The sequence below is a fragment of the Salvelinus alpinus genome, chromosome 23 (assembly GCF_045679555.1).
Source record: "Salvelinus alpinus chromosome 23, SLU_Salpinus.1, whole genome shotgun sequence".
Taxonomy (NCBI): domain Eukaryota; kingdom Metazoa; phylum Chordata; class Actinopteri; order Salmoniformes; family Salmonidae; genus Salvelinus; species Salvelinus alpinus.
In genome coordinates this window covers 13104925-13126337 of record NC_092108.1, presented here as the reverse complement: position 1 = coordinate 13126337, position 21413 = coordinate 13104925, and the positions used below count along the sequence as shown (strand labels likewise).

At 44.6% G+C, this 21413-nt stretch overlaps 1 long non-coding RNA gene across 1 annotated transcript; it reads right to left on the bottom strand.

Annotated features, from left to right (window-relative positions):
- Positions 1–320: 320 nt before the first annotated feature.
- LOC139550261 (uncharacterized) lies at positions 321–20742 on the bottom strand. The gene is made up of 7 exons (XR_011669996.1): positions 20528–20742; positions 17871–17975; positions 16746–16898; positions 16137–16403; positions 14121–14283; positions 1085–1322; positions 321–481 (listed from the first exon to the last, which is right to left on the bottom strand). It is a non-coding gene; the product is annotated as an uncharacterized lncRNA (long non-coding RNA).
- Between the last annotated feature and the right edge of the window lie 671 nt (positions 20743–21413).

Here is a 21413-nt window from a genome sequence, read left to right as displayed (position 1 = left end):
GCACTAGATTCAGCCTTGGGGTGTAGCAGACATTGGTCTGTGGAAGGGGAGTGTTGGAAATACAGTGGCTGAGAAGAGTCTAAAACAGCATTTACAGTCACTTATAGTGCTGCAGGAACTGACCCAAAAGGAGAGGATAACTCCCTATAGACAAGCAGAGAGCTCAGTATAGAAGTTGCACTTAGGCTCAGATCTAGGATCAGATTACCCCACCTAAATCCTAACTTTCACCATTATTGGGAAAACACCAAACTGGCCATAGCTCAGTGTTTAGAAGGACTTCATTCTAGTCAGAGCGGAGCAGTAGCGTACCTGTGGAGGCAGTGAAGGAGGTTATTGCCATCCCGATGACCTAGCAGGCTTGTCGTCGATTATGCAAGAGTTTTTGAGTACGGAGGATCCCTGTTCGGTGTGTACAGGGGTGGAGGTGAGGGTTCAGGGGAGGGGAGTTGAGATTGGCTGGGTGTGGAGATGGGTGAACCTTTCGGACCAAAACAAATCAAAAACACGCTGCTCATTGTAAAGATATTCTTTATAAAGGCTCGCACACGTCGCACCAAATGTGGATCTAGCATTCGTCTGCCTGCCGTTTAGCACGCCGTGTTTTAGGGACCGCCAGCTGTAGACGGCTAACTGACCACATTTTTCAGGCTATTGCACACTCGGTTCGCAAATGACGTTCAGAGGTGCTAAATACTCTCGGCCAGCAAACGTTATTGATGTGTCTTAGCCCTGAAACATTTACTTTTCTAAAGCTCTGAATCCTCGCAAATACAGGCTATGAACAATCACAAGTTGTGCTTTAGTTTCAACAGACAATGTATCTAAAGATTTCCCCTTAGGCATTTGTGTGCCCCAATTTAGAAATGGAACCCCATTTCAATCTCAGAGTTTTTAAATTGAGATTGACTGGTAATTTCTTCTGTTTGAATAAGAAAACAAATAACATGAATGAAATAAACTGACTGACTACCATAACAAAAATCTAAATAAAACTACTGAATCATTCAACAGTTCCACCCCTTATCTACCTCTCTTCCTCCTTCCGCTCCAATACCAACAAATCCCATTGGTAGATAGTTACCTGACACAATCTTACAGCTCATTGTGATTGGCTGAAAGGATTTCCCAGGGGACACGGAGGGGCCTGGACGCCTGACCCTGTGGGACAATCTTACAGCTGGCCGTGATTGGCTGGAAGGCCGAGTTGCCATAGGAACCCAACACGATCTTCTCTGTGACTTTAGGCCGGGATGGGGTGCGTTCCGAGGCTGAAGGAAGCGCACCGTACACCACGGACCTCCCCGCTTTGATGGGCAGACCTGGACGGGAAGAGAGGATAGAGAGAGAAAGAGAGAGAGGGGGAGAAGGTAATAACCATTAAAAACCACTCTGGGCATCATCTACAATATAATTACCTTCATCCTGGCACAAAGAGATAGCGGGAGAGAGAGAGAGAGAGAGAGAGAGGGCTAGAGAGAGACGGGGGATGAGATACGGTTTCTCAGTCCACACTCATCAATCATTCACTATAGGCCTGCAGAGGAAAGGATTAGAAATGTTAAAAAAGAGAGGTAAAAATAACAGCACTTGGGCTGGTCGTGATTCACTGACTAGGAGATGAAAGTGACATCATTCCAATGCAGTTACAGCTATTTATTTCACAGTTCACGTCAAGGCCTCAATTGAAAATGTCTGGATGTTCTATGGTGTGCAGTTACACTCTGTCTCAGTCACAACTCTATCTGATAGAACTTGACTGAATAGAACCCCCCAGGCATAGAAACAGAATGACACCCATATTGAATTAACCCATGAGTGCACTTCATATGGCAGTGGTCCGAGGGCTTATCCTGTTCTAGTAATTATATATCTATGACCTCATGTATCTCACCTTTCTCTGCGATGGTGCGGTGGTTGCACTGTGAGAGAGGGGAAGGCTGCAGCGGCCAGAGACTGTATGTATGTATGTATGTATGTATGTATATCCAATGTAAAATGAGTCCTATATCGACATAACCTGAAAGGCCGCTCAGTAAGGAAGAAGCCACTGCTCCAAAACCGCCATAAAAAAGCCAGACTAGGGTTTGCAACTGCACATGGGGACAATGATCGTACTTTTCTGAGAAATGTCCTCTGGTCTGATGAAACAAAAATAGAACTGTTTGGCCATAATGACCATCGTTATGTTTGGAGGAAAAAGGGGGAGGCTAACAAGCCGAAGAACACCATCCCAACCGTGAAGCATGGGGGTGGCAGCATCATGTTGTGGGGGTGCTTTGCTGCAGGAGGGACTGGTGCACTTCACAAAATAGATCAGCAACATGAGGATTTAAAATTATCTGGATATGTTGAAGCAACATCTCAAGACATCAGTCAGGAAGTTAAAGCTTGGTCGCAAATGGTTCTTCCAAATGGACAATGACACCAAGCATACTTCCAACGTTGTGGCAAAATGGCTTAAGGACAACAAGGTCAAGGTATTGGAGTGGCCATCACAAAGCCCTGACCTCAATCCTATAGAAAATTTGTGGGCAGAACTGAAAAAGCGTGTCCGAGCAAGGAGTCCTGCAAACCTGACTCAGTTACACCAGCTCTGTCATGAGGAATGGAACAAAATTCACCCAACTTATTGTCAGGACCCGGTGCGAGAAACAGTCACTAAATCGGCAGAACCCAGAAGATGAGGCAGACACAGCAGTACTAGAGATGGTGGTTTAATAAAAAATAGATATCTTCCAAAATACAAAGAAAATCCACAAAGTGGTAAAAACAGCAAGGGAAAAACAAACCTCAAAAGACTAATCCAAAATACAAAAGAACAAAACCAGAGAACCTCTGGAAAATCCAACAAGAGAAAAATATATGTTCACAACAAGGCTTGGGCTGGGGCTGGGTGCTAACATACAAACACTGAGCAAGGAACTGAGGAACACACAGGGATTAAATACTAACAAGGGAACGACATACAGGTGCAAACAATAATTAGAGCAAGGGAAAAACAAAAAGGTACAAAAAAGGTGCAATGGGGACATCTAGTGACAAAAAAACCAGAACAGTCCTGGCCAAAACCTGACAGAATCCCCCTCCTAGGAACGGCTCCTGACGTTCCTACCAGCCTTCTCAGGGTGGAGGGCCCTGAACTGACGAATGAGGTCAGGGTCCAGTATGTCCTTGGCAGGAACCCAGGAGCGCTCCTCGGGACCGTAGCCTTCCCAGTCCACCAGATACTGCCAGGACCGCTGCACCCGGCGGGAGTCCAGTATCCGGTGGACGGTATAAGCCGACTGGCCTCCGATGACACGGGGCGGAGGGGGAGGTCTGCCTGCCGGAATAAGGGGAGAAAAAACAACAGGTTTTAATAAAGAAATGTGAAATGTGGGATTGATTTTAAGGGATCTGGGTAAGTGCAGGCGAAAAGTAACGGGATTGACTCTCCTGGCAATCTTAAAGGGTCCGATGAATCTCTGGGACAGCTTGCGAGACTCCACCCGTAGCGGTAAGTTTTTTGTTGAGAGCCATACTCTCTGGCCGGGGTACAGGGTAGGACCGGGACGGCGACGTCTGTTGGCTTGTCGTTGGTACTGCTGTGAGGAACGCAGAAGATTAAGACGGGCCTTCTTCCACGTAAGCCGACAGCGTCTGATGAACCTCGAGGCTGAAGGCACTCTGACTTCTGCCTCCTGGTCCGGGAACAATAGAGGAGCATAGCCAAACTGACACTCGTGCGGGGATATACCAGTGGAGGAGGAGCACAAGGTGTTGTGCGCGTACTCAGCCCAAACAATGAAGGATGACCATGTGGATGGGTTGTTGGAAACCATACATCTGAGGGTGGTTTCCAGCTCCTGATTCATCCTCTCAGTTTGGCCGTTGGACTCCGGATGGTACCCTGAAGATAAACTGGCCGTGGCCCCTATGAGTTGGCAGAAGGCCTTCCAAAACCTTGAGGCGAACTGGGGACCTCTGTCGGAAACCATATCTTGCGGGATGCCAAAGACTCGGAACACATGGTTAATCACCAACTCAGCTGTTTCCTTGGCAGAAGGTAATTTGGTCAAGGGAACAAACCTGGCCGCCTTAGAAAACCTGTCGATGATGACTAGGATCGTAGTATTACCATGGGACGGAGGAAGGCCAGTAATAAAGTCCAGCGAGATATGGGACCAGGGTCGGTGGGGAATAGATAAAGGGTGAAGGAGTCCTTGAGGGCGGAGGTGAGAAGATTTGCCCTGGCAGCACACGGAACAGGCCTTGAAGAAAGTGGCAACGTCTTCTTTTATGGTGGGCCACCAGAACTTACGCTGGATGAACTCCAAGGTGCGACCTACGCCCGGGTGACAGGTGAGGCGAGAGGAGTGCCCCCACAGAAGGACTTGGGACCTTGCTGCCTTGGGAACAAACAACCGATTAGCAGGACCTCCTCCAGGGCCCGGTTCGATGGCTTGAGCTTGTTTCACGGTATCCTCCACTTGCCACGAGATCGGAGCCACGATCTTAGCGGCAGGAAGAACAGTCATGTCAGTATCTTCTCGAATGGCAGGAGAGTAGACTCGTGACAAGGCATCCGGTTTGAGATTCTTCGACCCGGGTCTATAGGTGAGAATAAACTGGAATCGGCTGAAGAAAAGAGACCATCGAGCTTGTCTGGAGTTCAACCGCTTCGCCTGCTGGATATACTCCAGATTTTTGTGGTCCGTAAGCACTTGAAACGGTTGAGAAGCCCCCTCGAGCCAGTGTCTCCATTCCTTCAATGCCATCTTAACCGCTAGGAGTTCACGATCCCCCACATCGTAATTCCTCTCGGCCGGGGTAAGCCGGTGAGAGAAGAAGGCGCAAGGATGAAGCCTCTTGTCTTCACCCCTCTGAGACAGGACAGCTCCAACACCAACCTCTGATGCGTCTACCTCCACCACAAAAGGTTCATCCGCCGTCGGTAGTGTCAGGATGGGAGCAGAGAGGATGCGCTGCTTGAGTCCTTGGAAGGCCGTCTCAGCTTCTCTTCCCCACAGAAACCTTGTGTTGCCACCCTTGGTTAAAGCTGAGAGAGGGGCTGCCACCGAGCTGAAGTTCTTGATGAACTTGCGGTAGAAGTTAGTGAAGCCCAGGAAACGCTGAACTTCCTTAACGGACTTGGGGGTGGGCCAATCTGCTACCGCCCCTACCTTCTTGGGGTCCATCTGGACTCGACCGGGTTCCACTACAAATCCCAGGAACTGTACTCGAGAGGAATGGAATTCACACTTTTCCGGCTTAACGTACAAATGGCTGTCTAGGAGGCGTTTGAGCACTTGTCTGACATGCTTAGTGTGTTCTTGAAGGGAGCTCGAAAAGATGAGGATGTCATCCAAGTAAACAAACACGAAAATGTTAAGCATATCCCTAAGCACATCGTTTATGAGCGCTTGGAACACAGCCGGGGCGTTGGTCAGGCCGAAGGGCATCACCAAGTATTCGTAGTGACCAGTAGGCGTGTTGAAAGCGGTCTTCCACTCGTCACCGGGTTTGATCCGCACAAGATGGTATGCGTTCCGCAGGTCAAGCTTAGTGAAGACCACTGCTTCCTGGAGCAGCTCAAAGGCTGTGGCCATAAGGGGTAGCGGGTAGCGGTTACGGACGGTTATGGCATTAAGTCCCCGGTAGTCGATGCAAGGACGTAATCCCCCGTCTTTTTTGGCCACAAAGAAAAACCCTGCTCCCGCCGGCGAGGTGGATGGACGCATGAGGCCTGCTGCCAGAGCGTCCTTGATGTAGGTATCCATAGCAGCTCGTTCGGGAGGAGATAGGGAAAAGATCCGACCCCTGGGGGGGCAGGTGCCCGGAAACAGGTCGATGGGGCAATCGTAAGGTCTATGGGGTGGTAGTTTGGTGGCCCTCTGTTTGCTAAATACCGGTTTGAGGTCATGGTAACACTCGGGAACTCGGGACAGGTCGATGGATTCTAGAGACTCGGGAGGGGAACTCGGGGAACTTGGGAAGATACAAGTGGCTTGGCACGTAGGACCCCACTGCTTGATAGTGCCCACAGACCAGTCGATGTGAGGGTTATGGCTGTGAAGCCAGGGGTATCCAAGGACGAGAGGGAACTCGGAACACGAGGTCAGATGAAAGTTCATCACTTCCTGGTGTTGGGAAACTGAAAGACGCAAGGGGGTAGTGACACGAGTGACAAGTCCAGATCCCAAAGGGCTTCCATCCAACGTAGTAACCCTTATGGGGTCACTTAGAGGTTCAGAGGGAACGCCATTCTCCTTCGCCCAGACACCATCCATGAAGTTACCTGCGGCTCCAGAGTCTACCAAGGCTTGAAAGGGAAGCTCGTGGTTGTCCCAGGAAAGGGTAACTGGAATGAGCAGGCGGGAATTGGATGGATGAGAGGAGGTTATGTTTCCCGTTACCGTCCTCCCAGGCCTGCACGGAAGAGTGCGTTTTCCCTGGAGCCCGGGACACGTGGAGAGGAAATGGCCCGGTTTGCCGCAATATAGACAGCATCGCTCCCTCATCCGGCGGTCTCTCTCAGCCTGGGAGATGCGTCCAACCTGCATGGGTTCCGGTGGAGTCAGCGGGGATAAAGGTGGAGACTCGGAGCTGGGACCGATAGGAGCTAGGGTGAGAGATCTACGGTTGAGCTCTCTCTCTCTCAGACGCTGGTCTATGCGTGAAGCCAACTTGATCAGGGACTCGAGGTTGTCCGGTGGTTCCCGAGTGACCAGTTCATCTTGGATGGTGTCGGAAAGACCCTTCAAAAAGCACACTGTGAGCGCCTCGTCATTCCAGCCACTCGCTGCTGCCACCGTGCGGAACTGGATGGCATAGTCCGTCACGCTGCGCCGACCTTGGCGGAGAGTCAGGAGCTGTTTGGCTGAGTCAGGACCGCTGGTAGGACCTTGAAACACTCGCTTGAATTCTTCAGCAAAGGTAGAGTAGCTGGCACAGCAGGGACTTTGGGCATCCCACACAGCAGTAGCCCAGGCTAGGGCTTTTTCCGACAGCAGGGTGATGATATATGCTATCTTGGACCGGTCGGTGGGAAATGACGAGGGTTGCAGCTCGAAGGAGAGAGAACATTGGGTGAAAAACCCCTTACAACCACTCGGATCACCTGAGAACCGTTGGGGAGGCGGCAGACGAGGTTCAGCCAGGGGGTTAACTGCCACGGGCACTTGAATCTGATGAACTGGAGCAGAAGCGGTTGCAGGAGAAAGTTGATCAGAAATCTGCTTTATGGAAGTCATCATCTCCGACAGAAGTTGAGAATGTCCAGCCATTAAGGCCTCTTGCTGAACCAGAGCAGCTTCGTGACGTTGGACAGTCCCCTCGTGGTGGGACAGCATGGGAAAAAAGTCCTGGGTACTGGCTGCCTCTGGGTTCATTTTAAGGGCTCAGTGTTTCTGTCAGGACCCGGTGCGAGAAACAGTCACTAAATCGGCAGAACCCAGAAGATGAGGCAGACACAGCAGTACTAGAGATGGTGGTTTAATAAAAAATAGATATCTTCCAAAATACAAAGAAAATCCACAAAGTGGTAAAAACAGCAAGGGAAAAACAAACCTCAAAAGACTAATCCAAAATACAAAAGAACAAAACCAGAGAACCTCTGGAAAATCCAACAAGAGAAAAATATATGTTCACAACAAGGCTTGGGCTGGGGCTGGGTGCTAACATACAAACACTGAGCAAGGAACTGAGGAACACACAGGGATTAAATACTAACAAGGGAACGACATACAGGTGCAAACAATAATTAGAGCAAGGGAAAAACAAAAGGTACAAAAAAGGTGCAATGGGGACATCTAGTGACAAAAAAAACAGAACAGTCCTGGCCAAAACCTGACACTTATTGTGGGAAGCTTGTGGAAGGCTACCTGAAACGTTTGACCCAGGTTAAACAATTTAAAGGCAATGCTACCTAGTACTAGTTTACTATGTAAACTTCTGACCCCCTGGGAATGTGATGAAAGAAATAAAATCTGAAATAAATCATTCTCTCTACTATTATTCTGACATTTCACATTCTTAAAATGAAGTGGTGATCCTAACTGACCTAAGACAGGGAATTTTTACTAGGATTAAATGTCAAGAATTGTGAAAAACTGAGTTTAAATGTATTTGGCTAAGGTGTATGTAAACTTCCGACTTCAACTGTATGTATGTGTGTGTATATATATACAGTGCCTTAGGAAAGTATTCAGACTCCTTTACTTTTTTCACATTTTGTTACATTATAGCCTTATAAATAAAATCCTCAGCAATCTACACACAAAACCCCATAATGGCAAAAGCGAAAACAGCTTTTTAGAAATACCTTATTTACGTAAGTATTAAGACCCTTTGCTCTGAGATTCAATATTAAGCTCAGGTGCATCCTGTTTCCATTGATCATCCTTGAGATGTTTCTACAACTTTATTGGAGTCCACCTGTGGTAAATTCAATTGATTGGACAGGATTTGGAAAGGCACACACCTGTCTATATAAGATCCCACAGTTGACAGTGCACGTCAGAGCAAAAACCAAGACATGAGGTCGAAGGAATTGTCCGTAGAGCTCCAAGACAGGATTGTGTCGAGGTACAGATCTGAGGAAGGGTACCAAAAAATGTCAAAAGGCACCTAAAGATTCTCAGACCATGAGAAACAAGATTCTCTGGACTGATGAAACCAAGATTGAACTCTTTGGCCTCAATGCCATGCGACACGTCTGGAGGAAACCGAGCACCATCTCTATGGTGAAGCATGGTGGTGGCAGCATCATGATGTGGGGATGTTTTTCAGAGTCAGGATCGACGCAAAGCTGAACGGAGCAAAGTACAGAGAGATTCTTGATGAAAATCTGCTACAGAGCGCTCAGGACCTCAGACTGGGGTGAAGGTTCACCTTCCATCAGGACAACGACCCAAAGCACACAGCCAAGACAACGCAGGAGCGGCTTCGGGACAAGTCTCTGAATGTTCTTGTGTGGCCCAGCCAGAGCCCGGACTTGAACCCAATCAAACATCTCTGGAGAGACCAGAAAATAGCTGTGCAGCAACGCTCCCATTCCAACCTGACAGAACTTGAGAGGATCTGCAGAAGAATGGGAGAAACTCCCCAAATACAAGTGTGCCAAGCTTGTAGTGTCATACCCAAGAAGAATTGAGTCTGTAATCACTGCCAAAGGCGCTTCAACAAAGTACTGAGTAAAGGGTCTGAATACTTAGGTAAATGTCATATTTATTTATTTTTATTTTTTATAAATTGGCAAACATAAAAAAATAAAAATTGCTTCGTCATTATGGGATATTGTGTGTAGATTGATGAAGGGGAGAAAACTATTGAATACATTTTAGAATAAGGCTGTAACATAACAAAATGTGGAAAAAGTCAAGGGGTCTGAATACTTTCCCGAAGGCACTGTGTGTGTGTGTGTGTGTGTGTGTGTGTGTGTGTGTGTGTGTGTGTGTGTGTGTGTGTGTGTGTGTGTGTGTGTGTGTGTGTGTGTGTGTGTGTGTGTGTGTGTATATATATATATATATATATACAGTACCAGTCAAAAGTTTGGGCACACCTACTCATTGAAGGGTTTTTCTTTATTTCTACATTGTAGAATAATAGTACAGACATCAAACCTATGAAATAACACGTGGAATCATGTAGTAACCAAAAAAGTGTAAAACTAATTAAAATAGATTTTAGATTCATCAAAGTAGCCACCCTTTGCCTTGATGACAGCTTTGCACACTCATGGCATTATCTCAACCAGCTTCACCTGGAATGCTTTTCCAACAGTCTTGAAGGAGTTCCCACATATGCTGAGCACTTGTTGACTGTTCTTCCTTCACTCTGCGGTCCAACTCATCCCAAACCATCTCAATTGGGTTGAGGTCGGGTGATTGTGGAGGCCAGGTCATCTGATGCAGCACTCCATCACTCTCCTTCTTGGTCAAATATCCCTGACACAGCCTGGAGGTGTGTTGGGTCATTGTCCTGTTGAAAAACAAATGATTGTCCCACTAAGCGCAAACCAGATGGGATGGCGTATCGCTGCAGAATGCTGTGGTAGCCATGCTGGTTAAGTGTGCCTTGAATTTCTTAATAAATCACTGATAGTGTCACGAGCAAAGCACCCCCACACCATCACACCACCTCCTCCATGCTTCACGTTGGGAACCACACATGCAGATATCATCTGTTCACCTACTCTGCGTCTCACAAAGACATGGCGGTTGGAGCCAAAAATCTAAACTTTGAACTCATCAGACCAAAGGACAGATTTCCACCGGTCTAATGTCTCTTCTTATTATTGGTGTCCTTTAGTAGTGGTTTCTTTGCAGCAATTCGACCATGAAGGCCGCATTCACGCAGTCTCCTCTGAACAGTTGATGTTGAGATGTGTCTGAACTCTGTGAAGCATTTATTTGGGTTGCAATTTCTGAGGCTGGTAACTCTAATGAACTTATCCTCTGCAGCTGAGGTAACTCTTTTCTGTGGCGGTCCTCATGAGAGCCAGTTTCATCATAGCACTTGATGGTTTTTGAGATTGCAAAAATTGGCTGACCTTCATGTCTTAAAGTAATGATGTGCTGTTGTTTCTCTTTGCTTATTTTAGCTGTTCTTGCCATAATATGGACATGGTCATTTACCAAATAGGGCTAACTTCTGTACACCACCCCTACCTTGTCACAACACAACTGAATAGCTCAAACGCATTAAGCAGGAAAGAAAATCCACAAATTGACTTAACAAAATACATCTGTTAATTGAAATGCATTCCAGGTGACTACCTCATGAAGCTGGTTGAGAGAATGCCAAGAGTGTGCAAAGCTGTCATCAAGGCAAAGGGTGGCTACTTTGAAGAATCTCAAATTTAAAATATATTTTGATTTGTTTAACACTTTTTGGGTTACTACATGATTCCATATGTGTTATTTCATAGTTGTGATGTCTTCACTATTATTCTACAATGTAGATGTAGGTGTGTCCAAACTTTTGACTGGTACTGTGTATTTATACGAGGAACATTAGCTGGTGGGAGAAATGCAATAAAGGGTAATCCTCGGTTCTCGCCAGGCCCAATGTTTATGTTCACAATGTGCTTGTATTGTGTCAGAATGCCCAATGTTAGAAAGAATCCAATCAAATTCATGAATCAAGATTTCCAATCAGTCTAATTTGCATAAACATTGTGATTGAATGACAGCTGTGAGGGTTATCAAATCAGGATCAAATCCTCTGATCTCCTCGAGCTCATTAACGATAGAATGTTCATATTTGAAGATTGACGAAAGGTACGTCTCTTTGGCAATGACAAGGAGTGGCAAAGAGTGTAATGTCAGCTACAGAGACTGGTACCCAGGCTACCTTAGATGACAATCAGAAAAGGCTTTAGCTATGTCTCTGTGGGGTTCAGTTAGTTTGAATTCTCCACTCAGCCAGCCAGCCAGTCAGTCAGCCAGCCAGTCAGCCGGCCAGTCAGTCAGCCAGCCAGTCAGCCTGCCAGTCAGTCAGCCAGCCAGTCAGTCAGCCAGCCAGTCAGTCGGTCAGTCAGTCAGTCAGACGGTCGGTCGGTCAGTCAGCCTGTCAGTTAGTTAACCAGCCAGCCAGCCAGTCACTCAGTCAGTCAGTCAGACAGCAAGTCAGCCGGCCAGTCAGTCAGTCAGTCAGTCGGTCAGTCAGTTAGTCAACCAGCCAGCCAGCCACTCAGTCAACCAATCAGTCTGCCTGTCAGTTAGGGTGCATCTGGGTTATTAAGAGCCTTGTGTGTCTGGTCAGCTAAAAACAGCCAGAGGGCTGAGGATCAGAAAACCCCTTTGTCTGATCCTCTGATTCACTATGGGGATTCTAAAGCAGGATCAACCTCTATGCCGGTGTCAGGGCTCTAAGGCTGAGGTATTCTGGACTATTAGATATTTGTCTTTCTGAGTGGTTACACTGTCTGTAGGTGAAAGGTGTGTCAACACGGTTTAGTCATATTGACTCCTGGTCCGACTCAAACCGCTCACACAGGTCATAGGAACTAAAGTGTGTGTCAGGTTTGTCAGCGGGATCTGTAGAAGTTGCCCTTAGGCACAGCAGGTCTAGGATTAACTTTCCCACCCCAAATCATAACCTTTAACCATTAGTGTGGAAAAGGACAAGCTGGTCTTAGATCAGTGTCTCTAGGGACTAGTGGTGCGTGGGTCAGCTGTTTGTTCACCCGCACCTGCTAATAACCCAACTGCCGACTATGTTATCAAGTGAATATCTGAGGTCCACAGCCAATCCTAACCCACTAATATAGAAAATGCGCTGCAGGCTACAATCAGAGATGGCAGAACTATTTTTTGGCAGGGGGTGCAGGATTTTCTTTTGCTTGCTTAAGATGTTTCTGTTTATAATTTCAGACATTTTGGTAGGCTATGTGTTAGTCAACATGTCTATAATTAGATACATGTAGCTTCTCTTCTGTCATTATTTGTTTCCCTAGAGGTGTAAATAAACCCCTCGCTCACCAGAATGATGTCATAAATCAATAGAATGCATGCTTCAATCTAGCTGACATCATAAAGTTCTCTCCGTCATCTCTGCTTCTTTCTCGGCGCAAAGACGTTTAGGGACCGGGGAGAAAATACAATAACCCCACCCCAAAAAACGGGAATGATTTTCTGTGCACAATTTCCAAATGACATTTGTTTGACCGGTTGTATGGAAATAGTAAGATGGGAAAACGACCCAACATGTTTCTGATAAGATTTCAGTTGGGCTTGGATGCATATTTTATGTGATTGAAATACTATTAGCTTTTATGATGCTGATAAAGATAGCACCTCTAAAGACAATATATAACTGTGCATTAGCATTCTCTCAAGATGCTGAATTAAATAAATAATATTTCTCCACCTGTTCCCGAGAAAAAATGTAGCCTACATTTGGTGCATCATTTTACTGCAAGAAATGCTTCATTCTGCAGGAGTTATTATTAAGGCTATGTGAGAGGTTATGGACCTACAGTCAGTTTCCAGATTTCAGTTTCCATGTAACCCATCTAAACAGTAGGCTACAGTTCCCTTGAGGTGCCATAAGCCTATTTAAAGTCCCTCTCTTGTTACTGTCGAATTTGTAGCACCTCATAATCATCACACAAAACATAGCCGACACTGCTATCATCCTCTGTTACCATTTCACCAAATATTTCCAAAACATTACTTTTCTGGCCCTCCCTTCTCTTTATTTTCAACCCTCCATTTCACAGCTTTCCTTTTATTGAATTACACTCCCGACATTGTGCCTCCGTGGATTGACATGAACGTTTTCTGCCCGTTTCCAAAAGCATTTGGCGTGTAGGCAGGCTATTTGGCGAGCGTACAGTTAGGCCCTAAAGTTTAGGCTTATGCATTAATGTAAATATGTAAATATAATATAATATGTAAATATAAAGTGCACAATAATGGATTCATGGATTTTCTTAGCTTCATCCACACAATATTGAATTACCCTAAACGCGCACGGACTGCGGCTATAACCACGGGGACGGCGGGTGATGAGTCAACCCGAGCGTCAATACTAGAGACAACTTAACCGACCTAACTACTGTGTGCTGTCTGAAAGGTTTTTGGTGTCTCACGTCCACACGAGGGTGCTATTACTCCATGACATTTCAGTTTGTGATGGGAGCGTGCATAACTACTCAGGCAGTCTAACCAATGGGGTCTGAGGCTGGGTGTCTGTAAAGCACTTTATGACAACTGCTGTTGTAAAAATGGCTTAATAGAAAATAAAAACATTTGATTGGCTGAATTTGATTGCAACAGTTTCTGTACTAGCTAGGCCTACATCCTTGTCTGACCAAACAAAAGTTGCTCAGAAAACTTTTGTTGACCTGTAATATCAAACGAAACGGTGTAACCAGGGGAAACACTAAATAGATGATAGTTTATCAGATGAAAACAGAGTCTTGAGGCCTGCATAAAAAAAAAACACTTCCTGCTGTTGCATGAGGCCTGCATACAAAAGCAACACCCCCAGTGATCAATTCAATAACAAGATGCGCCCTCCCGCCATAAAATACTGTCACACGCAATCACATTAACATCAGAACACACACAGTACACACACACATGCTCACACCCACACACACATACACGCATGCTCACACACAAGCACACCTGACTTCCATCAGGTCATTGGGCTTGTAGCTGGGGTTGCAGGAAGAACCAGACTTTCTGGACAAAGTGGTCGATGCTGGGCTCTCTTCTGGAGCCTCTGACGTAGACCATCCACTTATGGGTGGACTGGACATTCTCCTCCCGGTTATCAGGGGGGACATACCTGTGAGATATAAGGGAATGGTTCCTATTTGCATAACACTAAATAGCAGCAATAGCAACTAAGGCTGAATTATTTGATACTGGGAGAGAGGAGAGAGAGGAGAAATGTTTGTTATCCTCTGAATGGCAGATGGAGGGAGCTGCCTCGCAGGGGGAGAAATATGGAGCTGCCTCGCAGGGGGAGAAATATGGAGCTGCCTCGCAGGGGGAGAAATATGGAGCTGGCTCGCAGGGGGAGAGTTAGGGAGCTGGCTCGCAGGGGGGAGATAGAAAGACTCTCTCTCATTAATGGGATCCCAGAGAAACAGGGCACTTAAACCGTTCATCTCTCTCTCCTCCAGCGAAACAGGGCACTTAAACCTTTCATCTCTCTCTCCTCCAGCGAAACAGGGCACTTAAACCTTTCATCTCTCTCTCCTCCAGCGAAACAGGGCACTTAAACCTTTCATCTCTCTCTCCTCCAGAGAAACAGGGCACTTAAACCTTTCATCTCTCTCTCCTCCAGAGAAACAGGGCACTTAAACCTTTCATCTCTCTCTCCTCCAGCGAAACAGGGCACTTAAACCTTTCAACACTTAAAAAAAAAGAGCAAACCAATTCCAAATATTTTTCATAGGCCATGGTAGTACATGATAAAGCTTTTTTAGACAGGGAGTCTAGTTACTTTGTGAAGTCAGTTGACAGAAGTAGTAACTACTGTTTTATGTCACTGTTATGACACCTTATGACAGAGGTCATAGCCTTGTTGTTGTGTTGTGGTATAGTGTCTCCCTGTAACCCCTAAACAGGCTTGAGATCCAGGGGGAAAACATGTCAGTGATCAGGACACAGAGGCTCTTAATGTGCTGTATCAAGATTGGGCTTGCATAACATGCACCCAGTGACCCAACTGCTCACTGTAACGTGAGGGAACAAAAACAAGGTGTGCTGACTAAACGCTTACAGTACTGAGAAACTCAACTGGATACCAAAGGCTTGCAACACACTTCTGTTGTTCATATCTCCCTGTGTCTGTCACAAAGGACTAGATACATTGTGAAAGGGTTAAGAAAGTTCACTGTGCCACAGAAAAATGATGGGAACCACTAGCTTTGTTTCCATCAACTTGTCCAGTGATTTATTTAGTCGACATTTAGAAAGTTTGCATAGAAAACTGATGCGATTGTCTGCTAGGGTGAGTTTCCAAAAATAGAATGCAATAATTGACTTGGCATATTCGAATAATTCTCATGTGCTAAACGTATCGCCACAGTCCGTGCCATGGTAAAACTTGCAAGCAGTAGGCATTTATAATTAAATGTGGAGTGGAGCTTATAGTTGCGTGATTAGCCTACATCACGTGCCCTGCATACCTTCAAAAGTATTTGCCAATCATCATTTATTAGAAAAACACAGTTTCCACCATCATTTGTCGCAATAAAGAAAGTTTGACAAAAGAAAAATCCACCGTTGTCGAACAGATAAAAATGTGGTGATCTTTAGAAAATGTCTTCTATATGTGCCTTTTCCAATATACACGTCTCAACAACAAAAAATTGGTGACATTGCGCTTGTCGAATAAACCTGGGTCAATGGAAACATGCTTATTGTCTTGAAAAGCTCTCAGACGCTACTGAGTAAAACACTGGAAAACTCATTGATAATATAAGCTTTTTGACTTGTGTGCGTCACAATAGTCCACAGTGCCTCCCTCTCCTTGTCTCCTTCACTGACCTGAAAAGACAGGAGAGGTGGAGGCAATTTGCTCTCATCTGGCCCAGTCTTTCAGATCAGTACGGATGAAGGAAAGAAGACGAGGAGAGAAAGCCACATCTGCCTATTGAGATGTGGCCCTTAACTCCTCACTCCACTCACCTTCCTTGTGTTCCGGCCCGGCCTGCTCTCCGGCCGGCCCCCATCCTCCCTCCAGGCCCCCTGTCCGGCCCCTCGCCCTGCTGGGACAGGATCACCGAGGGCCCCAGGTAGTGGGCGTCCGAGCCCTGGTCGAGGGGGGACGAGGAGCGGGAGGGAAACTCCAGGAAATGCTTGATGGCCGGGTGGTTCAGCACCGCCGGGTCACTCTTGGAGGCATGCTGGGAAACGTAGGAAAGGAGAGGGGATGTTCCACCTTGATATCCTTTCCTTCAGACAAAGAAAGATACAGCTATAATAGATACAGCTATAATAGATACAGCTATAATAGATACAGCTATAATAGATACAGCTATAATAGATACAGCTATAATAGGCAGCTGAGCGAATAGGGAAGAAAGGGAAGTTGTAGAATACATGGTGTGAATTGGTTACAGATGAACTTTGACATTAAAACAGACATGAACGGAGACACTAAAGCTTTCTCCTGCAGTATAAGCATGTAATTAATTACAAACAATGAAAGGCAATAAACATGTAATGAAAACAGGCTGCTACTATGCATTGGAGGTGTTAGTACTTTTGTCCACTTGTAGTTCTGTTAAGGCTCACCTACGGGGGATATGATACTCATTCTGTAGCTGAGGTCAACAGTAACCTGTCCAATCACTTCCATCTCATGTTCTTTGTTCTTCATCTCCAAAGAGAACTGATCTTTGATGACGGCCTCAATCTTCTACACTGTAGCTTCCCTCACTGGCAAGTCTCAAAAAAGTATGAGAAAAGACAGAAGGAGGTACGGTAGGTCACATCTTAGCATCACCATAGAGATTCTGTGTTCATACAGTCCAGACAAAAACAGGAAGGCTGCAATAGTACAAGAGCATGTGTTTATCAAAGATTATCTACAATGTGGTCTGAAATTATTGACACCATTAATTCATAAATATGAGCAATAATAAACTTTATAAAATAAATCATTATATTACTGAGCTATATTGTATGCTCAAAAAAAATAGGGAAATTATATTATTTTATACTAATACAACTGCTCAGAGAAAGAGATATTGTTTAACAAGTAATAATAAAGAAATTAAATAAAGGTAAATGTCAAAATTATTGACACCCCTAAAGATTCCTATAAAAGTAGTCAAAAGTTTAGTATTTGGTCCCACATTCTTAACACGCAATGACAACACCAGGCTTGTGACTCTACAAACTTGTTGGATGCATTTGTTGTTATTATATTGGTTGTGTCACTTTTGCTATAAATAATAATAGAATATGTGTCTAAACACTTCTACATTAATGTGGATGCTACATTGATTATGGATAATCCTGAATGAATCCTGAATAATGATGAGTGAGAAAGTTACAGAGGGTCAAAGATCATACCCCCAAGACATGCTAACCTCCCCTGTTATTAGTAATGGTGAGAGGTTAGCATGTGTTGGGGGTACTCATCATTATTCAAGATTCATTCAGGATTATCCATAATCAATGTAGCATCCACATTAATGTAGAAGTGTTTAGAAACATACTATATTCTTATTTATAGTAAAAGTGACTCCAAAATGACACAATACATTATTTACCATTCATTTCCATTGGGCACAAAACAAGAATATCAGTTTTTGAATTATTTATTTTATACAGACATTACTGCTCATCTTTATCAATAATTTCAGACGTCACTGTAGATAGTGCTTGGTCTCAATCCTCTGGTTCTAGTCTTACCATTTTGTTTCACTACTGTGTCGCTTGTTCTCCTGAACCAGTGAGATGTCCTCATAATCTGGGTCCTTCTCGTCAATCTCCCTCTTGATGCCTGACATGTCTTGTCTTGTAGATGGAGACAACAGAAAAGTGTCAGTTGAAACTCTCGTTGATTAATCTGTGCAATTTGGAAACCATGTTTCGGCTGCTTGCTCTAAGAATACGAATGTAGATACACTACATGGACAAAAGTATGTGGACACATGCTCGTCGAACATCTCATTCCAAAATCATGGGTGTTACTATGGAGTTGGTCCCCCCCTTTGCTGCTTTAACAGCCTCCACTCTTCTGGGAAGACTTTCCACTAGATGTTGGAACACTGCTGCTGGGGACTTGCTTCCATTCAGCCACAAAAGCATTAGTGAGGTCGGACATTGATGTTGGGCAATTAGGCCTGGCTCGCAGTTGCCGTTCTAATTCATCTCAAAGGTGTTCGATGGAGTTGAGGTCAGGGCTCTGTGCAGGCCAGTCAAGTTCTTCCGATCTTGACAAACCATTTCTGTATGGACCTCGCTTTGTGCACGGGGGCATTGTAATGCTGAAACAGGAAAGGGCCTTCCCAAACTGTTGCCACAAAGTTGGAAGCACAGAATCGCCTAGAATGTCATTGCATGCTGTAGCGTTAAGATTTTCCTTCACTGGAACTAAGGGGCCTAGCCCGAACCAGGAAAAACAGTCCCAGACCATTATTCCTCTTCCACCAAACTTTACAGTTGGCACTATGCATTTGGGCAGGTAGCGTTCTCCTGGCATCCGCCAAACCCAGATTCGTCCGTCGGACTGCCAGATGGTGAGCGTGATTCATCACTCCAGAGAATGCATTTCCACTTCTCCAGAGTACAATTGCGGCAAGCTTTACACCATTCCAGCCGAAGCTTGGCATTGCGCCTGGTGATCTAAGGCTTGTGTGCAGCTCATTTTTTTTTTTTTTAACTCAGTAGTGAGTTCTGCAACCGACAGACAATTTTTACACGCTACGCGCTTCAGCTTGTGAGGCCTTCTGTGAGCTTGTGAGGCCTTCTGTGAGCTTGTGAGGCCTTCTGTGAGCTTGTGAGGCCTTCCACTTCATGGCTGAACCGTGGTTACTGCTAGATGTTTCCACTTTACAACAACACTTACAGTTGACCGGGGCAGCTCTAGCAGGGCAGAAATTTGACGAACTGACTTGTTGGAAATGTGGCATTCTATGACAGTCACTGAGCTCTTCAGTGAGGCCATTCTACTGCCAATGTTTGTCTGGGGAGACTGCATGGCTGTGTGGTCGATTTTATACACTTGTCAGCAATGAGTGTGGCTGAAATAGCCAAATCCACTAATTTGAAGGGGTGTCCACATACTTTTAGTGTATATATATTTGCATTTGCCCCTTTGTTTTTACACTGCTGCTACTCGTCGTTTATTATCTATACATAGTCACTTTACCCCTACCTACATGTACAAATTACCTCGACTAACCTGTACCCCTGCACATTGACTCGGTACCAGTACCCCCTGTATATAGCCTCATTATTGTTATTTTATTGTGTTATTTTTTTTTTTTTTTGTCATACCTTAGTCAAAGTAAAGATACCTTAATAGAAAATGACTCAAGTAAAAGTGAAAGTCACCCAGTAAAATACTACTTGAGTAAAAGTCTAAAAGTATTTGGTTTTAAATATACTTAAGTATCAAAAGTAGATGGAATTGCTAAAATATACTTAAGTGTCAAAAGTAAAAGTATAAATCATTTCAAATTCCTTATATTAAGCAAACCAGACGGCATAATTAAAAATATATATTTAATTACGGATAGCCAGTAGCACACTCCAACACTCAGACATAATTTACAAATGAAACGTGTGTTTAGTGAGTCTGCCAGATCAGAGGCAGTATGGATGACCAGGCATGTTCTCTTGATAAATGGGTGGATTGGAACATGCTAAGCGTTCTAAATGTAACGAGTACTTTTGGGTGTCAGGGAAAATGTATGGAGTAAAAAGTACCTTATTTTATTTAGGAATGTCGTGAAATAAAAGTTGTCAAAAATATAAATTGTAAAGATACTCCCAAAAACGACTTAAATCGTATTTTAAAGTATGTTCTACTTAAGTACTTTACACCACTGCACTGGGTATTTGTGCAATTTATAAACAATGTCACTGCACTAGCTAGTGTAGCATGTTACCTGGCAAACATAAGCTGCCAAATAGGAATGTGCTAAATAGAAACATTTTCTATTTCCAACAACAAATCCCACAAAACATGGCATTCATTTGAATGGCTAGATTTAGAGTGGCTAGCTAGCTACATTGACTAATTTAGCATTTAGCTAGTTGGCTATCTAGCCATCTAACTGGAGCTCTTTTCATTTAGCATAGCTAGGTGGTAAATGCTAGTTACTTGGCTAGTTAGCGTAAAATGGAGCTGCAAGTCGGATTCACTCTCCTACTCGACACCGATGTATAGTTAGGCCTTTGAATTACACTATTAGCAAGCAGCTAGCTAGCTACCAGAATCACAACATAGCTAACTAGCTACCAGAATAACGACATAGCTAGCTACCAGAATAATAACATAGCTAGCTACCAGAATAACAACATAGCTAGCTAGCTACCCCGTGTTCGATAATTAACCCTACCTCACGCTCGTGCAGGAGAAAGTTGCTAGCTAGCTGAACGTGTGAAGTGATTGTGTTTGCAAGCAAGCATTTAGCCTGCTTATGTAGCTTAATAATACATTTTCTGCGAGGTGCATTGAATGGACGTTTCTATATCAAGGTGAGTTTTCATTGAAAGCTAACTGGGATAGCTAACGTTTTAGTGTGTATGTAGCTAGAATCTCGAACTAGCTAGCCACTTGGTAAACGCCTACACAGATGGGCCTTGCAATTCCTGCGACGAACCAGATGAGGGCGCTATAAAAACGGAATCTTAATTCAAATTGCACAGAATTAGGGTTGAAAAATTCCTGGAACTTTCAATAAATTCCGTTTTTCCAGAAATCCTGGTTGGAGGTTCCGGATTTCCAATTTATTCCCCCTTGATACCAGGAACCCTCCAACCGAGGGAATTTATTGAACGTTCCTCGAATTCTGCAACACTACACAGGGGTAGGCTGTCATTGTAAATAGGAATGTGTTCTTAACTCTCTTTCCCAGTTAAATAAAATTACAATTAAAAAATAAAAATACAGTAACCTGCCCAACACTGTATCTCAGTATCAGTATAATCATCTTAACTTCATGCTGAAGAAATGGGTCAATAATTATTAACCTCATGGATGTCAAATGTAGCTGATGTCATAACAAAGTTTAAAAAACACATCACACTTAATCAATTCTGTTATTGAAACATCTTTACTCACCGTTGGCCCTTTGCTTTCTGTCAAATTGTCAGTGTCAGAGTTACACACTTCAAATAGTTTGTGAACCACTATACAGTAGTCAAGGTGTTCTAATTCAAAGAACATACATAGCCTGCTTTATTTATCAGTTTATCAAATAGTGGCTTGTGCCACATTTGTTT